Source organism: Nyctereutes procyonoides, unplaced genomic scaffold (genome assembly GCF_905146905.1).
Source record: "Nyctereutes procyonoides isolate TBG_1078 unplaced genomic scaffold, NYPRO_anot_genome, whole genome shotgun sequence".
Lineage (NCBI taxonomy): Eukaryota > Metazoa > Chordata > Mammalia > Carnivora > Canidae > Nyctereutes > Nyctereutes procyonoides.
In genome coordinates, this window is record NW_026575049.1 from 24,812,811 (window position 1) to 24,832,193 (window position 19,383).

The 19,383-nt window shown below is 49.6% G+C and overlaps 1 protein-coding gene across 1 annotated transcript in view; it reads right to left on the reverse strand.

The window, feature by feature from the left end:
• ZC3H7B (zinc finger CCCH-type containing 7B) overlaps positions 1–19,330 on the reverse strand; it is a 62,592-nt gene extending 43,262 nt beyond the window's left edge. Inside the window, exon 1 of the mRNA XM_055328172.1 lies at positions 19,042–19,330. The gene's annotated coding sequence lies outside the window, so the exon portion shown is untranslated. The remainder of the gene's footprint in view (positions 1–19,041) is intronic.
• Positions 19,331–19,383: the final 53 nt, after the last annotated feature.

Below are 19,383 nucleotides of genomic sequence, written 5' to 3' on the forward strand. Positions count from 1 at the left end.
TTTCCTAGGTGCCTTCTGTCATCAGATACTGGGCTTACCTCCCCCGATTGAAGGGCCTTCTGCTGGCAGCTCCAGGGGTCCCTGCTAACGACAGGAGGGGCATAGACAACCCGAACAGCTGTGTAGTCTGGTACTATATCTGGCTTTGCCTGGCCATGCCCATCCCAGAAAATGAGCTACAGAGCACCTGCCAAGTGCCAGATGCCTGGATGGAAGGACAGACAAAGTACAAAGCACAATACCTGGAAAAGAAAACCAGAGAGGCTGCCAGATGGTGACTCTGTGTGAGCTGGGGGATGTGCACAATCACGCCTTCAACTCTGTCACTAAATGTGAGTGGCTCTTCCACTGTACCAAGTCCTGCTCTGGGTGCAGGGGCCTCAGCCACGACACAGACAAAACCCCTGCCGTCGAAGGGCTCACATTCTAGCAGGGAAAGCAGGCTGCAAGGACACAGTTACAACATGAAGAAAAAGGAGCTTCAGTGGGGCCAGCCAGCCAGCCACCTGTGCATCAAGCCCTTAAGGAATTCTTTAAACATTCTAGGTAGACCCTGGGGATTTAGCAATTAACAAAGGTGACAAAATCTCTCCTCTTTCAGAGTGTCTGTTCTGGTGGAGGAGAGATACAACAAATAAATGCATAATGGCACACAGAAAGGATTCCCATAGAGAAGGAAAAAATAAAGTGATAGAGCGACAGGGTGCTATAATTATATAGGGGACCCAGGGAAGGCCTTTTTGACATTTGAACAGAGATCAAAATGATGGAAAGGAGCAAGCTATGTGGGGAAAAGTGTTTGGGCAGAAGGAACGGTGAGTGCAAAGGTCCTGAGGTGGACACTGATTTGGTATATCTGAGGAAGAGCAAGGAGGCCAGTGTGGATGGAACAGAGTGGGCAGTGGGGAGAATGGAGAACAGGAAGCTCAGAGAGATTAGCAGGGAAGAGCATATATGAGGTTTCATCGGTGGGACAAGGACTGTGGCTTCACCCTAATAAGATGAGAAATCCCAGGAGGTTTTGAACAAAAAAGCAGCTCTGTGTCTAGCTTTGTCCTGCATGAAAATGAGTCATCATTAAATAAATGTGATTAAGTTTCACTACAACACCATCAGGCAGGAAAATAGTGCTCCACGAGGTTAGGGAAGTTGTTCAAGGCCACACGGTGATCCTGGAGCCTGGGTTCAAAGGGCCTGGGGAGATGGGCATCGGACAACCTCATTAACATTTTGCCAAGTGACCAAGAGCTGCCAGCCCCAGCAAGCACCTAATGCTGACACCCCTTGCTCCTTCCCAATGTCCTTCCTCTGGGAAGAATATTTTTATAAGCAGTTGTTAGGAACTGAATGTGTGTTTCTCCCATTAGAGTATATGTTGAAGCCCTACCCCCAGTAGGACTTACTTGGAGATGGGGCTCTAAGAAGTAATTACAGTTAAATGAGGTCATAAGGGTAGGGCTCTCTGATCCTGCATTTTGTTTGCGCAGCCTGAGTAGACTAGTAGAGATTTTCGTACCAAGAGGTGGGGTGCTACTATAGCAAATACCTGAACCTATGGAGGTGGCTTTGGAACTGTGTGATGGCTGGAGATGAGGGAGCTCTGAGGTGCAGCTAGAAAAACCCTTGATTGCCATGAAGGGATGGCTGGCAGAGACAAGGATGTTAAAGGCAGTTCCTGTGGGGCCTCAGATGGAAATGACAAACAGTTTATTGGAAACTGGAGGAAAGGTCATCCTTGTCATAATGTGGCATAGAACCTGGCTAAATTGGGCAGCCCAGGTGGCTCAGCGGTTTGGCGCCACCTTCAGCCCAGGGCATAATCCTGGAGACCCAGGATTGAATCCCACATCAGGCTCCCTGCATGGAGCCTGCTTCTCCCTCTGCCTGTGTCTCTGCCTCTCTCTCTCTCTCTCTGTGTCTCTCTCATGAATAAATAAATAAAATGTTAAAAAAAAAAACTTGGCTAAATTATGTTCTAGTGGGGCACCTGGCTAGTTCAGTCAATAGAGCTTGTGACTCTTTTTTTTTTAAAGATTTATTTATTTATTTCAGAGAGAGTCTCAAGCAGACTCTGTGCTGAGCAAGAGCCTGATGCAGGGCTAGAGCCCTCAACCCTGAGATCATGACTTGGGCTGAAACCAAGAGTCAGATGTCCAACTGTGCCATCCAGGTGCCCCGAGCACCCAACTCTTGATCTTAAGAGTTGTGAGTTCAAGCCACATGCTGGATGTAGAGATTATAGATAAACTTTTAAATTTTAATTAATTAATTGTGTTCCATTTTCTTGTGAGAAGTAGAATTTGCAAGAGATGAAAATGAGAGGGATCCCTGTGTGGCTCAGTGGTTTAGTGCCTGCCTTTGGCCCAGGGCATGATCCTGGAGTCCTGGGATCGAGTCCCGCATCGGGCTCCCGGAATGGAGCCTGCTTCTCCCTCCTCCTGTGTCTCTGCCTCTCTCTCTCTATGTCTATAATAAATAAATAAACAAACAAACAAATAAATAAATAAATCTTTAAAAAAAGAGAGAGATGAAGATGGTTATTTAGCAGAGGAGATTTTTTAAAGGTTTTATTTATTTACTTAAGAGAGAGAGAGAGCAACCCCAAGTTGGGGGAGGAGCAAAGGAGAGGGAGGGAGGGAGGGAGAGAGGGAGAGAGAGCATCCATGTTGAGCACGGAGCCTGCTACATGGCTTGATGCAGGACTCGATCCCATGACCCTGAGATCATGATCTGAGCCAAAAACCCACTGAACCCCTACCAGGGCCCCTAAGCAGAGGAGATTTCTAAGCAAAGTATGGAAGGTGTGGCATGAGTCCTCCTTACCACTTATAATAAAATTTGAGAGAAAAGAGATGAATTGAAGAAGGAACTGTTAAACAAAAGGTACCAGAACTTGAAGAACTGGGAAACTCTCAGCCATTCTGTATTGCAAAAAAATGAGAAAGCGTGTCCTGAAGAGAACACAGGATGTGGCTGAACAACCATTTGATAAGGAGATGAGTATGGGTATGAACCACATATCGAATCAGCTATCAGCAGAAATCAGAAATAGAGATGGGATTATACCAGCAGAAACACTGCCAGTTAGAACCAAAGGGGACAGAGAAAACTGGATGACAAACTGCAGGAAAGCTGCTGGACTTCTCGAATTCTACAGCACCAGACCATAGAGTTACTTGGAGGCGAACATGTTTTATCCTTCAAGGGAAGTCTGATCCTGAATCACAGATCGTCAGAGCTGCTTTGGTGGGGCCACTGATTCCTTTTCAGAGCTGTGGGGGGTATGCTGCACCCCCATGGACCAGGAAGCCAAAATCATCTTGAGAAGATGATTCTCAAAAAAAAAAAAAAAAAAAAAAAGAAGAAGAAGAAGAAGATGATTCTCAAGCCTTTAAATCAAATGGAATTTTCCCCATTGGGTCTTAGACTTGCTTGGGCCCGTTGCTTCTTTCTTCTTTCCGACTGATCCCTTTTGGAATGGGAATGTCTATCCTATGCCTGTCCCACCATTGCTTTTGGGGAGCACATAACCTGTCTGGTTTCACAGGTTCGCAGCTGGTGAGGAGTTTACTCTGGATGAATCTGCCTCCAGTCTCACCCAGCCCTGATTTAGATACTTAGATGAGTCTTGGGACTTTAGAGTTGATGCAGAAGGATCTAAGATTTGGGGGCTGTTCATGAATTTGGGGGGACAAGGGGGAGAATTTATACACTGAATGTGTGTCCCGCCAAAGTCATATGTTGAAGCCCTAAGCCCCAATATGAAATAGGACCTCTGAGAAGTAATTAAGGTTAAATGAGGTCTTAGGGTGGGGCCCTGGTATCATAGGGTTAGTGCTTTTATTAGCCGAGACACCAGAGAGCTCTTCCTCTCTCTCCCTGCCCACACAGGGAGGAAAGGTCAGATGAGGCCACAAGGAGAAGGCAGCCATCTGCAAGCCAGGAAGAAGGTTCCCATCAGAAACTGAATCTGAATCTGCCAGCACCTTATCTGGGCCTTCGAGCTTCCTGAACTATGAGAAAACAAACTTCTGTTGTTTAAGCCACTCAGTCTATGCTATATTGTTATAGCACCCCCAATAGACTGAGATAGTGGTTAAAAGAGCATTCGTTCTCAGCTGAAGAGGGAGAGGAGTTCCTTGAGGGTGAGGGTAGGGGTGGGGCATGCTTGATCAGGGTACTTGGTGGAAGAGCAAAAAGCACGTAGGTCAAACAAAAGAAGTCCAAGGAGAAAACAGGCCCAAGTTTCACCCAGGATCTCAGTGCCAGGCAGGGCAGTCCCCTCTCCCCTCCTCTACGTCCATGTTGTTACAATTTGGGAATCTCAAGCTGGACTTACCTCAAATGGCTCTTCCCAGAAATCGCCATTAATTAAGGAACCAGCAGGAAACAATTCCCTTACCATGTCAGCACAGAATGTGACCACATACCCAGGTTCACACATGAGTTCAAATCCAAGCCTTGTTCCTTATTAACTGTATACAAGTTGCTTGACTTCTCGGTGTTTCACTTCCCTCATCTCTCAAACAGGGATACTAATACCTCCTTCTTCTTCTTTTTAAATATTTTATTTATTTATTTGATACAGTGTGGGAGTGAGCACGAGCATGGGGGGGGGGCAGGTACGAAGCAGAGGAACAGGGAGAAGCACACTCCCCACTGAGTGGGGCTCCCAACCCGGGACTCAATCCCGCCACCCTGAGGTCATCACCCCAGCTGAAATCGAGAATCCCACGCTAGTGGACTGCGCCACCCAGATGCCCCAGAGATACTAATAACTTCTTTACAGGGTTGTTGTGAAGATTCAGTGAAATGCCAGGCCCCGAGTAAACATTTAATGTCAACCTATTTTACGATCAGTATTATTACTTAAGAAGAAGGGCAAAGAACATAAACAGGAAATCCAGAGGAACTATGAATCATGAAGAAAAGACAGTCAGGGGATCCCTGGGTGGCTCGGCGGTTTAGCGCCTGCCTTCGGCCCAGGGTGCAATCCTGGAGTCCCGGGATCAAATGCCACATCGGGGTCCCCGCAAGGAGCCTGCTTCTCCCTCTGCTTCTCTCTCTCTCTCTCTCTCTCTCTGTGTCTTTCATGAATAAAATCTTAAAAAAAAAAAAAAAAAACACAGTCGAACACACTGACACAAGAACCGCACAATAAACAAGACGTCACGCGTTTCACCCCCTGGCACTACTGTGAGAAGAGAGCCCAGCTGATGCAGGTGGAGGAACGAGCACTCTCCAACGCTGCAAGTTCCCGGGGAGTGAACTGGCAGCGTCTCTGTGAAGCCGCGCAGCAACATCTCCCTCAGGGAGCAAGGTAGCCAGCCGGCCTCCATCCTCCCCAGCACAGCCCCGAGCCTGTTCCCTTCGAAGTCACTCAGGTGAACTTGCATGAGCCTCAGCCCATCACAGTGGTCATTTTACTTGCAGGTGATTGGCTGAGGCAAGGGCACGTGGCATCATCCTGACCAATGAGAAAGGAGAGGAAGTCAGCCAAGGGGCTTCTGGGAATGGTTTTCTTCACCCTTAAAAGGGGCCGAAGCCCTGGGCGGGTCTCTGCGCCGCGTGACGGCGCGTAGGGGGGAGACACGTGCGCTGGGGACAGGCAGAGTGGAAAGAGATCAAAGTTATTGGATGGCGTGTGTGACCCAGTAACAGCTAATCCTGCCGCTGCTCCGCTTCATTTATCACATGAGAGTCTAATAAACTCCTGTTTTGAGGTAGGAATTGTTACTTGCAGCCAAAAGGCTTTCTACGTGATAAAGCGCCCTTTGCTTTGAACCCAGAAACTTCAGTTCCAAGAATTTAATCTACCAAAATCCTTGTGCGAGCGCTCAGTTGCACAGGATGTTTTGTTTTTAAGATTTTATTTATTTATTCATGAGAGACGCAGGCAGAGGGAGAAGCAGGCTCCACGCAGGGCGCCCAATGTGGGACTCGAACCCGGGTCTCCAGGATCAGGCCCTGAGCTGAAGGCGGCGCTAAACCCTTGGGCCACCGGGGCTGCCCTGGTTGGTTTTTTTTTTGTTTTTTTTTTAAGAGTGAAAAACTCACGGGATGCCTGGGTGGCTCAGCGGTGGAGCGTCTGCCTTCTGCTCAGGGCGTGATCCCAGGATCCAGGATTGAGTCCCGCATGAAGCCTGCTTCTCCCTCTGCCTAGGACTTTGTCTTTCTCTGTGTGTCTCTCATGAATAAGTAAATTAAAAAAAAAATTTTTTTAAGTGAAAAATTCGAGGGAACTTTAACGTTCATCAGTAGAGAATTACTCCATTAAGTTACAGTACACCCCACCGTGGAACACAAGGCAGCTATTGGCATCTATTATGGGGCTTTGTGATGGAGGTGCCACCATACACAGTCGGGAAAGAAAAAAAGCCGATTCCTGAACACTCTTGTGTTGTGCGATGACATCTGTGTGCAATGTGTGTTTATATCAAGAAGTTTGAAAGATATTCTCCAAATTTAACTGGTTCTCTCTGGGGACTGGGATCTGTCAAGGGGCAACAGGATGGAGAACACTTTCCACTTTATGTGCCTTAGTGTGATTTGGATTTTTTGCAGAGAGCAAGTATCAACCTTGTAATCTGAAATACAAAATGAGATGACTGACCTGAGGTCAACCCCGTAGGGCAGAGGCCAAGTGGGAACCAGTAGCCTGGTTTCAAACCCAGTGTTCCAGGTCTGCCCGAATGTCCATGAGCTGTTCTCCCCAAGAGAAAGACCAAATCATTGACCTGAAAACCATGACGGAAACACAATTTTTCTTCACACACCCCTCCCCCCCAATTTGGAGAAGAGTTTGATGATGACAGAATTTCAGAGATTCAGATCTTCATCAGACCAGGCAGGGACTGGTGTACCAGCCTCTTCAAAATATCAATGCCTGGCCCTGTGCTTGGTGTAGAGCAAGTGCTCCATAAATGGTAGTAAAAGAAATGGACCGGCAGCCCCAGTGGCACAGCAGTTTAGTGCCACCTGCAGCCTGGGGTGTGATCCTGGAGACCTGGGATCGAGTCCCATGTCGGGCTCCCTGCATGGAGCCTGCTTCTCCCTCTCTGCCTCTCTTTCTCTCTCTGTGTGTGTCTCAATAAATAAATAAATAAATAAATAAATAAATAAATAAATAAATAAATAAATAAATAAATAGAAATGGACCAATGAATATCAACTCATTCAACCTATTACATAGATAAGTATCAATGAGTGTTGGGGTACCTGGTGGCTCAGTCAGTTAAGCGTCTGCCTTCGGCTCAGGTCATGATCCCAGGGTGCTGGGATCGAGTCCCACATCGAGATCCCTACTTAGGAGGGAGCCTGCTTCTCCCTCTCATCCCCTCTCATGTTCTCTCTTGCTATCTCTACCTCTCTCATATACATAAATATTTCTTAAAAAAAAAAAAAAAAGAATGAATAGGGATGCCTGGGTGGCTCAGTAGTTGAGCATCTGCCTTCAGCTCAGGGCATGATCCCAGAGTCCCGGGATCGAATTCCATATCAGGCTCCTTGCATGGAGCCTGCTTATCCTGTCTGTGCCTCTGTCTCTCTCTGTCTCTCATGAATAAATAAAATCTTAAAAATGAATGAGTGTTGAATAAATAAGTGAGAAAAATGGACACTGAAATAATCAAGTAATAACATTAGCTACTTGCCAGGGGCTAGCATAATCTCTATTTTTTTTTTTTTCTTGGCATGTCATGATCTCTTTATACTTAATGCTTTCTAGCACACCCTGTGAGATAGCCTATCATTCTCACTTTGTAGAGGAGAAAAGAGAGGCACAGAGAAGCTAAGTGACTTGCCCAAGGTCACACCGCTGGTACGTGGTAGAGCTGGGATTCAAATCCCAGCAGCCTGGCCCCAGGGCCCATACAGATCACCATCTGTTTCCCATTAAGCAGTCAGATCCAGCCCCAGGACCCCTCAACCTGTCATCGTGCTTGTCTCCCCCATCCACAAATAATTTCTTCCCCTGATCCTGAATCCCCTTCTGGATAATGCACAACCTCTCCTTTTCTTGGTCACATGTTGTGAAACAGTAGTCTATACTGTCTCTACATCCTCACCTCCTACTCCACTCCCCAAAACTCAGCAACCCCCCTCCCACTCCACCAAAGGTCATCCCCATCCCAGGGATCTCCTGGTTGTTGAGTCCAGTAGAGGGGCAGTTTTTACTCGCCTTTTTGGGGACTCTTGGCTGCAACTGCCAGGTCCTTCTCAAGTCTCTCTGATGGGTCCTGTTCCGTTAGGGGCTCCTCTTCCTCTGCCCAGGTCTCAAGACCAATGCGTCCGAGCTTCCATTTAACGGACGGTGCTCCTGTTCTCCTCACTCTGCATGTTCTCCCCAGATGAGCTCTTGCATTTCATGATCTTATGAGTCATGTCGATGACTCACAAATCTATTCCTCCTGCCAAGTTCGCCCCCTCCCCAATATTTCAGATTCATGTCTTTTGCCCTCTGGACAGCACTATCTGGATGTCCAACACTCAGGCTGCTTAGAACCTCCATGCTTTTCCAAATCCTGAGCCCTCTACCTGGGATGCCCTCTCCCCATACATGCCAACTCCTATTCATCTGTTAAGACCCAGCTCAGATGCCTCCGTGTCCAGAAAGTCCTCCCTGGTGCCCATCCCAGTTGTGTTGCTCCTCCAACTTACCACATTCCAGACTCCATCTCCCTTGCTTCTACTCCTCCTCCTTTTCTCACAAACTCCAGTCACGGCTCCAACTGCTATCCTTTTCTCAGTCCCCCGTTCCTTCCACCTTTACCTCTAAAACAGTTCTCCACTCTGCAGCTCCTCCCACCACCTCATGACCACAGCTCTCAGGCCTGCAGCATCTCCTGCCAACAGCCTCCAACAAGCCCCCTCCAATTTGCCGCTGTTTGACGGTCAAGGATATTTGTCCAACACATATGTCAATGTCACTCCCCTGCTCAAAACCCTTCCTGGTGTGCACCTGCGCACATACAGATGAATGCAGTTGTTTGGGGGTGTTTTTTTTTTTTAAGGTGAAAACCTAATAAGCTCTGAAGTTTCATAATGTACCAGTGCCAATTTTCTGGTTTCAATAATGTACAACTACCATATACCATCATCAGGGGAAGCTGGGTGAAGGGAACTCTTTGTACTATTTTTGCTACTTCCTGTGAATAGAAAGTTGAAAAACAAATACAACCTTCATGACGCCCACTACCAGAAGGACAAAGGCCAAGCTGCTCATCCTGAGCACAGAGCACCGCAGGGAGTAGCTGGCCTCCCCTCCAGCGCCACGGCCGGCCTGGAAGGTTACTCTCCCCAACAATGTCAGACCCAAGCTGCCCACTTGGTCTGCAACCACCTTCACACCCCCTCCTTCCTTCCCACCCTGGCTAGGGCCTGGTGCTTCCTTCAGGCTTAGCCTAGGTGGCTCCTCTACCAGGCAGACTGTTTCCCCAACCCCCACCCTAAGGCAGTACCCCAAGCTCACAACCAACTCACTTACCCTAGTTCACTGGCAGTGGATGCTTATGTCCCCATCTCTCCCTAAACTATGAGCTCCCTGAAGGCAGAAGCCACATCTGATTCATCTTTGGGCAGCACACAGAAGCAGTGCTCCAGAATCTATACTGAGTAAGTGGAATCTCACCAACCCTAGAATAACAGGGAAGATGCTGATTTCAATCCTTTTTTATTTTTTTTAAGATCTTATTTATTTATTTGAGAGACAGAATGAGAGTACAAGCAGAGGGAGAGGGAGAAGCAGGCTCCCCGCTGCGCAGGGGGGCCCCATGCGGGGCCTCAATCACAGGACCCCAAGATCATGACCTGAGCCAAAGGCAGATGCTGAACTGTCTGAACCACCCAGGTGCCCCAATTTCAGTCCTTTATTAAGCTTTTTTTCTCCTACTAGATATTGCTCAAAGAGTTTTAAATATAATACTTAATTCTCTAGGCCCTTGGGTGCTGTGGTCAGTTAAGCATCCGACTCTTGGTTTCAGCTCAGATCGATCTCAGGGTTATGATATTGAGCCCTGCACTGGGCTCAGAGGTCAGCGAGCAGTCTGCTAAAATTTCTCTCTTGGGCAGCCCCGGTGGCTCAGCGGTTTAGCACTGCCTTCAGCCCAGGGCAGATCCTGGAGACCCGGGATCGATTCCCACGTCAGGCTCCCTACATGGAGCCTGCTTCTCCCTCTACCTGTGTCTCTGTCTCTGTTTCTCTCTCTCTCTCTCTCTCTCTCTCTGTGTGTGTGTGTGTGTGTGTCTCTCATGAAAAAATAGATAAAATCTTAAAAAAAAAAAAGTTTCTCTCTCCTTCTGCCCTTCCCCACACTCTCTCCTCTCAAATAAATAAATAAATATTTTTAAAAAGAAACAAATATAATACTTAATTTTCACCACACCCCATAAGAAAGTACTATTATCATCCCCATTCTACAGATGAGGAGACCAAGGTATAAGGAGGTGAACTTATCTCCAAGGGTCACACAAGTTGTGACAGAGTGGGGACTTGAACCCTGCCAGTTGGGTTCTGGAGCCCACCACACACTCTCATCTCCCAACTCGAAGATGCTCCTCCCCCATCCCCACAGGCTACCCCGAGCCTCATCCCACACTCCACATGCCTGGCCTTTACCTACCCCAGGTTTCATGGAAGAGGAGCAGTCAGTACAGACTGCAGACTTGCCCCACACTGCACTACCTGTGGTTACGTCATCTCCAAAGATGCCTGGCACTCCTCCTGACTCACCAGGCCCTCCAACAGCTTACTCAGAGACCAGCAAAGGTTCAGTTTCACCGTCCTCAACCTCACTAGTCAGAATTCTAGGTCAGCATTCATCCCTTACCCACAGGTTTTCTGCACCCTGTCTGTCCACCTAAGGATCCTCTGCACCAAGGAGGTCAAGGGGTCTTGGTTCATTTCTGGAGATTACGTGTTGGGTGTCATGCACCTTTTATGGCAGGGGTTTTGAGCCTGGGGCCCATGGAGAGAATTCAGGGGTCCATGAACTTGGATGGGAAAACATGTACAAGTTTTTTTCACTAACCCCTACCTGGTATTTAGCATTCTCTTCAATTATGAACGCAGGCAATACACCGTAGTAGTGTCATGCTAGAAATTACAGCTCTTTCCCTGTCACATTTCAGCTACTGCAGGCACAACAAAATATTGTTCACGCTCATCACAACTTCAATATTATGGTGCTTATATTAGACTCACTGCCAGATCTTGTTTTACAGTGCACTGATAAAAGAGCCCAGCTACAGTTTGAGAGAAGCGTTTTCCTTTGCAATCCCATGTATCTTACTTTTATACATTTTAAAACAGTATTCTGGGGCACTCTCAGTCGGTTAAGCATCCAACTCTTGATTTCAGCTCAGGTCATGGTCTTAGGGTTCTGGGATAGAGCCCTATATGGGGCTCTGCATTCAGCGGGAGTATGTTTCTCCCTCTGCCCCTCCCCCAGCTTGTGCAAGAGTGCTCTCTCTCAAATAAATAAATAAAATCCTATAAATAAATAAATAAATAAATAAATAAATAAATAAATAAATAAATAAATAAAACAGTATTCTGAGAAGGTGTTCATGGGCTGCCCCAGGCCACCCAACAGGTCTGCAGTGCAGAGACGATTTAGGAGCCCTGTCCTAAGGAATCATGTTTATCCCTACAATAATCTCAAAGGTAGGTGCTATTATTCCTACTTTCTATGGAAAAGCTAGGATTGAAAAAATAAAGTCTGCTTTTTCTTTTCTTAAGATTTTATTTAGGGGTGCCTGGGTGGCTCAGTTGGTGAAATGTCTGCCTTTGGCTCAGGTCAGGTCACGATTCCAGGGTCCTGGGATTGAGGTCAGCGTCAGGCTCCCTGCTCAGTGGGATGTCTGTTTCTCCCTCTCCCACTCCCCCTACTTGTGCTCTCTCTGTCAAATAAATTAATTAAATTAAAGATTTTATTTATTTATTTGAGAAAGAGAGAGGGAGCACAGGTCAGGGGGGAACAGAGGGAGAAAGAGAAGTAGATTCCCCACTGAGCAGAGAGCCTAATGCAGGGACTCTATTCTAGGACCCTAAGATCACGACCTGAACTGAAGGCAGACACGTAACCAACTGAGCCACCCAGGCACCTCAAAAAAAAAAAAAAAAAACAAAAAAAAAAAACCAAAGTCTTAAAAAGAAGTGAGTGTTGGAGAATCTGTGACCTGCCCACAGCTACCCAGCTGCTGAGGAAGCAAGCTAGCGGCACCAGCAACCTCAGGCTGCACCAGAAACCACCTGTCAAGGAATGAACATGAGAAACGGACCGCCCACAAGCCTTAGCAACTTGCAGTTTGTTTTCTTTTAACTACCTTGAACAGAAACCAAAGTTCAGGAAACTTCCCTTAGGCCTCCCCACGGTCCCTCTATAAGCCAAACTAAGAGTCAGCAGCAGAGCATAACCTTCCTGCCTACCGCTCTGGTTACAAAGGGCTTTTACTTTCTTGTCTTCCACTCATGACTCCTTGGGGTCAAACTGCACAGGAAGGGTTCAAACCCACAACTCTATCTCCAAGGGCTGGGGCTCCAAATTTGCCATCATAACTCACCAGCTATAAAGTAAGACATTTAAACAGTAAACTTAAAAAAATAAAAATAAAAATAAACAGTAAACTTTTCTTTAACAGAAAAGTAACGGAGCTTATTGCAAAAGCCTTGGGAATTATGGGCAGGTATAATTATATAATAATAATGATATAAGAAATCATCCAGAGTCTACTGGTGGAGTGCTTGTTCTTTTGAGCAATTGAGAAGTTACTGCCCCCTGTGCACGGGCGCTCAGAAATCCTTGTGGTCATACCGCCTGGGCACCAAAAGCATATCACGGACTGCCCAGCCTGCTTCACTGCCTGAAGACAGGCAGGTAGGGACAGTGCAAACAGCCCCGAGCTGAAGAGTCCACCAGACCCGGTTCTAATCCCAGCACAGCCTCCCACTAGCTTTGAGGGCATCTCTCTGAGCCTTGGTTTTGTCAAAGATGGAGCTAATGATACGCCCCTTGCAAGACTATTTTGCAGATTTACAGTGTGTCCTCACCCCCATATCCAAGAGGAGATCAGACATTTGTATTTCTCCTGAACCCACACTGTTAGAGAGCTCCTGGCAACTTACAAAATTACCCTGTAAGTGCTTTTTGATCAGTCAACACCAATTTTCTTGCAGTTTCTATCTATCTAGGCCACTCTTTTTTGGCAAGGGCTGTTCTGGACCACCCTGCTACTATTATTCATCTATTCAACAAACAACCACAGAACACCACTATGCACCAGGAGCTCTGTGAGATGCTGGGGGGAAGAGGTTAATAAAGTCCCTGACCTCGTGAAACATGTGGTCCAGGCGTGGGAAGACAAATAAACAGGCCAATGTTAAATGCACAAGACAAGTAAAACTACAGAGGAGAGTTACGAACAAACTGAAATGGGAAATGTGGTGGGAGTGATGGCCCTTTGGCGAGGCAGCATTTAAGAGAAACAAGAAGGAGCCAGCCACGGGAACACAGAAGGTAGGTAAGCGTGCACCAGCAGAGGGTACAGGAAAAGTAATGGCCCTGAGGTGGGAGCAAGCTCAGAATGTTCAAGGCAAAGACAGAAGGCTAGTATGACTGCAGTGCTAGAGTGAGGGCAAGACAAGTAGGAAGCACGTTTTGAGGGGCCGGGTAAGGCTGTTTAGAAAGCTACATGCAGGTCATACTGGGGGAGCCAGCACTGTGTTCTATGTGTGTCAGGAAGCCACAGAAGCTTTTCAGCAGAAGAGTGACAAGGTCCCATTTAAATCTTGAGATCTGTCAGGCTGCTGCATTGAGGGTAGATGACAAGAGGAGAAGCTGGAAGATGAGCTAGCAAGCTACTGCAGTGGTCCAAGCCTGGATCAAGGAAGGCAGTGGAGATTTAGAAACATTCTGGAGGCTATAGCCACCACAACCATGCTGTCACACCAGTAGTCTGTATAGTTTTGAAATCCTCTTCATTTGAGTCTCACAGCAAACCAGGGGAAAATGGGACTCAAATCAATGAGGCTATTTCACAGAAAAAGAGACTGAGGCCAAGAGTGACAGTATGATTGTGCCCTAGAACACGCACACAGCTAGTGTATGCTAGAGCTGGGAATGAAACTCAGGGCTTTGGACGCCCTACCCTAAATTCCTTTGCCCGGAGGGGGACAGGGCACTACACGAAATGCTCCTGAGACCAAGAGCACAGATGAACCTCCGTAAACCCCAGAAGGGTCACAGCCTCAACCTCCCCTGCAGCCCTCACAGGAAGTGCTCAGTGAATGCTCGCTGGCTGACCCCTGCACTTCGGAAGGCACAGCCCTCCGTCCCAGGGAATACGACACTCTGTTCCCTTTCCAAGTCACAGTGTGGACAGGGTAGGAAGAGCTGGAGGGTGGGTGGCCTCCCCATTTTTTCCTTCTGCAAAGCAGACACTTCTCACCTTAAAGGAGTGTCAAGAGGACTCATGAGAATATGGCCAAAAGCACAATACAAATGATAGATAATTGAGATTTCCAGATAGGTAAGAGCTTCACAGAGACTTCATGGGGCACCTGGCTGGCTTGATCAGTAAGAGGATGTGACCCTTGATCTCAGAGCCATGAGTCTGAGCCCCATGATGGGCAGGCGTAGAGATTACTAACTAACTAAACAATATAACTTGAAGGCATCTCTCCTGCTGAGCAGCAAAGACCTTGGGCTTGGGAATACAAAAGGCCTGGCTTTACCAGGGCCCTGTGACCTTGGAGCCTGTCTCCTCACCTGTGAGATGGGGCTGCTAATACTTGGTGCTGCCTCTAAGAGTTGTTAAGCCAATCTAATGAAAGAGGGCCCAGAAAGCACCAAGCCCAGGGCTGGCACATGGCAGCCCTACGTATGTGGTGGCTGGGGGCCCTAATTGCCCTGCTGCCATCAAGCCCATGTGTCAACCTCTGATTCGGGGCTGGGGACTCTCGTGCCTGAACTGAAGTCGGCTGCAGCTGGGCTCTGGATGCAGCCATGGCCCTGACAGCCCGATGGGGAGACAGTGCTCACACACCTGCAGAAGCCATCAAGGCGCTAGCAGAGAAACAGACTTCCTAGGGAAATAAATAAGGCAGGAAGGAGCCCTGTAGCTGGCGATGACAGAGAAAGGAAAACGAGCCCATTTTCTATGGGCCATTAAATGTGATGAAAGGAGCTGGCTTCTGTGGAGGCTCCTGGGAGCCGACACGTAGCAGTCACTTCATCAGCCCGGGCTGAGGCTCCAGCTTCGGCTTGCAGCCAGACTTCCTCAGAGGACACCTCCACCTCTGCCTTGTGAAGTTACCGCTGCCCGGTCCGTCCCTCCCAGTCCCTAGTCCCACGGCGAGCAAACCCTAACACAAGGCAGCCTGGGTCTGCTCTCCAGCTCTGCCACTTACACAATGCCACTTAACCTCCCTCGACAGTTTCTTCATCTGTAAAATGGGGACAGTCACAGTGCTTATTACCTGTGCATCTGTTGTAAAGATTAAGTAAGCTTATTGAGGAAAAATCACTCGCAACAGGGCCCAACCATAGAAAATGCTGGATTGGGTAATGGTTACATGATTAAACATTTTAAAACCAGGGCACCTGGGTGGCTCAGAGGTTGAGCATCTGCCTTCGGCTTGGATGGTGGTCCTGGGGTCCCAGCTCCTCACGGGGACCCTGCTTCTCCCTCTGCCTATGTTCTGCCTCTCTCTCTGTGTCTCTCATGAAAGAATGGATAAAGTCTTTTTAAAAACCAGAAACATCTTAAAACCTCTCCACATATAGTTCCTCGCATCGGACTCTCCTGCCCCGATCCCCGGGCACTGGGTTTCTCCCACAGATTATCATCATACCATCAAACCTCAGGGCTCGTTTTCAGAAAGGTCAATGTAGGCCCAGGGAGCCCAAGGGACCCCAGTGGCAGAGCCTGACTTGAATGCAAACTGACACCTGCCACCCACATTGTGGCCGAACCAATGATCTGTGGGTTCCCTCTTTGCACTGCCCTGCCTTTGCCGGCCTCAGCGCCTCTCCTCAGGATGCCTTCTCTGACTTTTCTGAACCCACCTCTCAAATGTTCAAATGGTGCTTCTTCTAGGAAGACCTTCCACTCCAGGGCAAAAGAAACCTTCCTCCTCTACACTGGGGTATAATTCAATATGACAACACGTCGGCTGAATGGGTCTTCCTGGCACCTCCACGGGGGCCTGGAGCACAGGGGGTCAATCAGAACCCGTTCCTGCCCTTGGGAAGCTCAGGTTAATCACCCATGTCTTTCTCCTTTCCAAACTACAAGCTCCTTCAAAGTGTCTAGCCAGGCCCCCGCAGGCGCTAAGAAAGTGAACAGAGCCCAGTCCTTCTTCACCACCATCCTGCCTTCTCCAGGAATGCTTCCAGAAATCCCTTTAGTACTTTCACTGGGCCAGCCCTGTGAGGCCCTGAGATCTAAGGTAGTTCCGTAAAACACCCCTGCCTTGGGGAGCCTGCTGGTCTTTGGGCTTAAGCCCCCACCTCCACTGCATGTGCCAAATCAGACTGTCTGGGTCTCTGCTCTTTGTCTACTCATTTGAAATGGAAGCCACCCAATTCTGACACTCAACAGTCACAAAGGCCTGGGTTCCAATCCAGATGGATGACATAGGACCAACTGCATTCATACTGCGTCCCTCAGTTTCTCCATCTGTGAAATGGAGAGAAAAATGCCCACCCCTCACAGAATCACTGTTAAAGTCAATGAGAATGTATGTCAATCTCCCAGCACTGAAGCAACGTGGTGAGCCTAAGAATTCCCTTCCTCTTCCCTCTCCCAGCCAAACCTCCCCATTCTTCCAAATTCAAGATCCACTTCCTGGAGGAAGCCGTCCCTACTCTTCCCGGTTACCCTCAGAGCTCTCTCTTCCGTTCAATCCCACTGCATCGACTCCAGTATCGAGCATTTCTTGGTCCTCTCATGGGTTCTACCAAAAGTGACTTTCTCTTTCCAGCCAGACTCTAAGTAACAAACTCAACCCCAAGCCCGCCCCACAGCATCTCACCATGCCCCACAGGGGGCATTTGAAAACTAACTTGCTAAGGTGGCTGCGGACTCTGGGGATGACTGAAGATTTGGAGTCGGAAAAACTAAGTGGGAATCCTAGCTCTGCTATGTGACTTTCCAGGGAGACATTCGATTCTAGAAGCCTCAGGTCTCTCATCTGGAAAATGAGGATTGAATAATGTCTACCTGACATGGTTGCTATGGAGGACAGATGAGCCAGCATATGCGAAAGCCCTTTTGTTATAAACTAAAAAGTTCTATTTAAGGGATTATTATTTTCAGATTCTCAGAATCCAAACCTATCGACGTCTTAACTTTCTTATTCCTAGAGACTGGCTCATCTCACAGAGCTCCTTAGCCCCAAATAATCCACCCACACCTGCATTCTTAATTGTCTATCCCAAACAAAAAGCCCAGAGCCTAGGATTCACAGCATCCGTGGAACAGAACCCTTGTGCCAGCTCAGCGACCACAAAATCTCTCTCCCATCCTCAGACCTCATCCTTCCTCAACACAGATTTCTCCTTCTCAGCTCAAGGCATTACATGCCTCAAAATTGCTCCTTAGTGTTTTGGCCAGGTATCATTCCTACCTCACAGTCCAATTTCTATAGTAAGTCAAAATGAGGAATGGAGACTTTGGTGGGTAGGACTGTATGTGGGGAGAGGGGCAGTAGTAGTCTTGGTAGTAGAAGTAAAGATTCCGCTGGAATCTTGGGTCTGACAGTTGCTAAATGTACTATAATTATCCCATTTGTGTGAAAATCTAAGGATCTGCATTCTGCTATTTTCATGGGACTGGATGAATTGCAGATGCCCAGGAAAATGGTAAGAAGTTGGGGTTCAAAGTCTGGAACCCAGGCGCCAAAGTCTCTGCGAGCAGCCCCAGAGAAGTGAAATCCCCAACAAAGATGCTGTGGGTCCCCCCAGTCCCCCAGTGCAGGCCCAGCCCCCCTCTCCAGCCCCAGACCCTACTCTTCCCCATTGATGCCATGCTGGCACCACAGCCATCAGGGGCAGACTGAACGTTTCTCCGTTTTGTTTTTGTTTCTTTTTTTTCCTCCTGGGAAAACTGCTTTGTCTCTGTTGAAAGACACCCCCCCCCCAAACTAGGCATGTTATTATAAACATCCGATTTTAAAAGGGATAGGAGGGAGCAGGCCCAGGAGACAGGGGGGATCCCTGAGGCCCGCCAAGGGCGGGAGGAGGGTCCGAGGCCGGGGTCGGTGACCCTAGGGCGCCCATCTCCGGGGGGGCGCCCCCCACCCCACCCCCCGCGGTACCCGCGCGCTCCGGGCCCAGAGACCCGCCCCGCTCAGGCCTCCGAGCCCGGGGGTGGATCTCGCGAGCGGAAATGCCCCCCTGCCCAGACCGCGCCCCCCTTTCCTGCCGACCCCTCCCCCCGGGCCCGGCCGCAGGCCCCGGATCCCCGGGCTCGCGTGGCCGCCGCAGCCGGCGGAGGCGACCGGTCGGCGGCCGCGGTCCTCGGCCCGTGCTGCGGTCGCTCCAACTCGCCGCGCTGCGGGGCCAGGACGCACACAAAAGGCAGGGGCGCGCGGCCAGGGACGCCCCCGCCGGCCCCCCGGACCCCCTTCGCGGGGGCCGGCAAAGCATCCGCGCGCCCCACAGCTCCGGACGCCGAGGCGGGAGCCCCCCCCCCAACGGAGGAAAATTGCAAGGCACCCCCCCCCCGCCGGGTGCCGCAGGGGCGGCCGAAGCAGCCCGCGGCAGGTGCCCCCGGCCGCGCAACTTTGAAACTTCGGGGCAGGGCACGGGGACGCGGAGGGGGGAGCCCCAAAAAGGAGGAAATGAGGCTTTGGCCGCTCTTTATTTCTGCAAAATGCACTTTACGGGGGGCCCCGCGCAGCTCCGGCCCGGCCGGGCCCCCCGCGCCTCCCCCTGCCCGGCGCGGCCCCCGGGCGCCCCCGAGCCCTCCCGCGCCGGCCGCCGGGACGCGCTCGGGCCCCGGCCTCTGCCCCGCGGGGCTCGGGCCGCGCGCAGCACTCACCTCGGCCGGGCTGCGCTCCCCGCGGGCCTGCGCCGAGCCCGATAAATGGTATGCTATGACTAGAGGTATGATTACGTTATTATTATTAGTAATAATAAGAGTAAATGCTATTTAATTACGGGCGGCCGCATCCTGCTCCCGGCGCCGCCGCCCCGGCAGCTCCGTCCATGTGGCTCCGGAGCGCTGTACTTTCATTTCCAGCCGTCGGCCGGCCGCTCGCGGCAGCACCCGCTGGAGGCACCGTCTCCCGCAGCTCTTCCTCCCCGGTCCTAGAGCGCGGCTGCCCTCGCCTCGCGCCCGGGGTGGGCGGCGCACCTGGGGGCGGGGAAGTCCCCTGCCCCG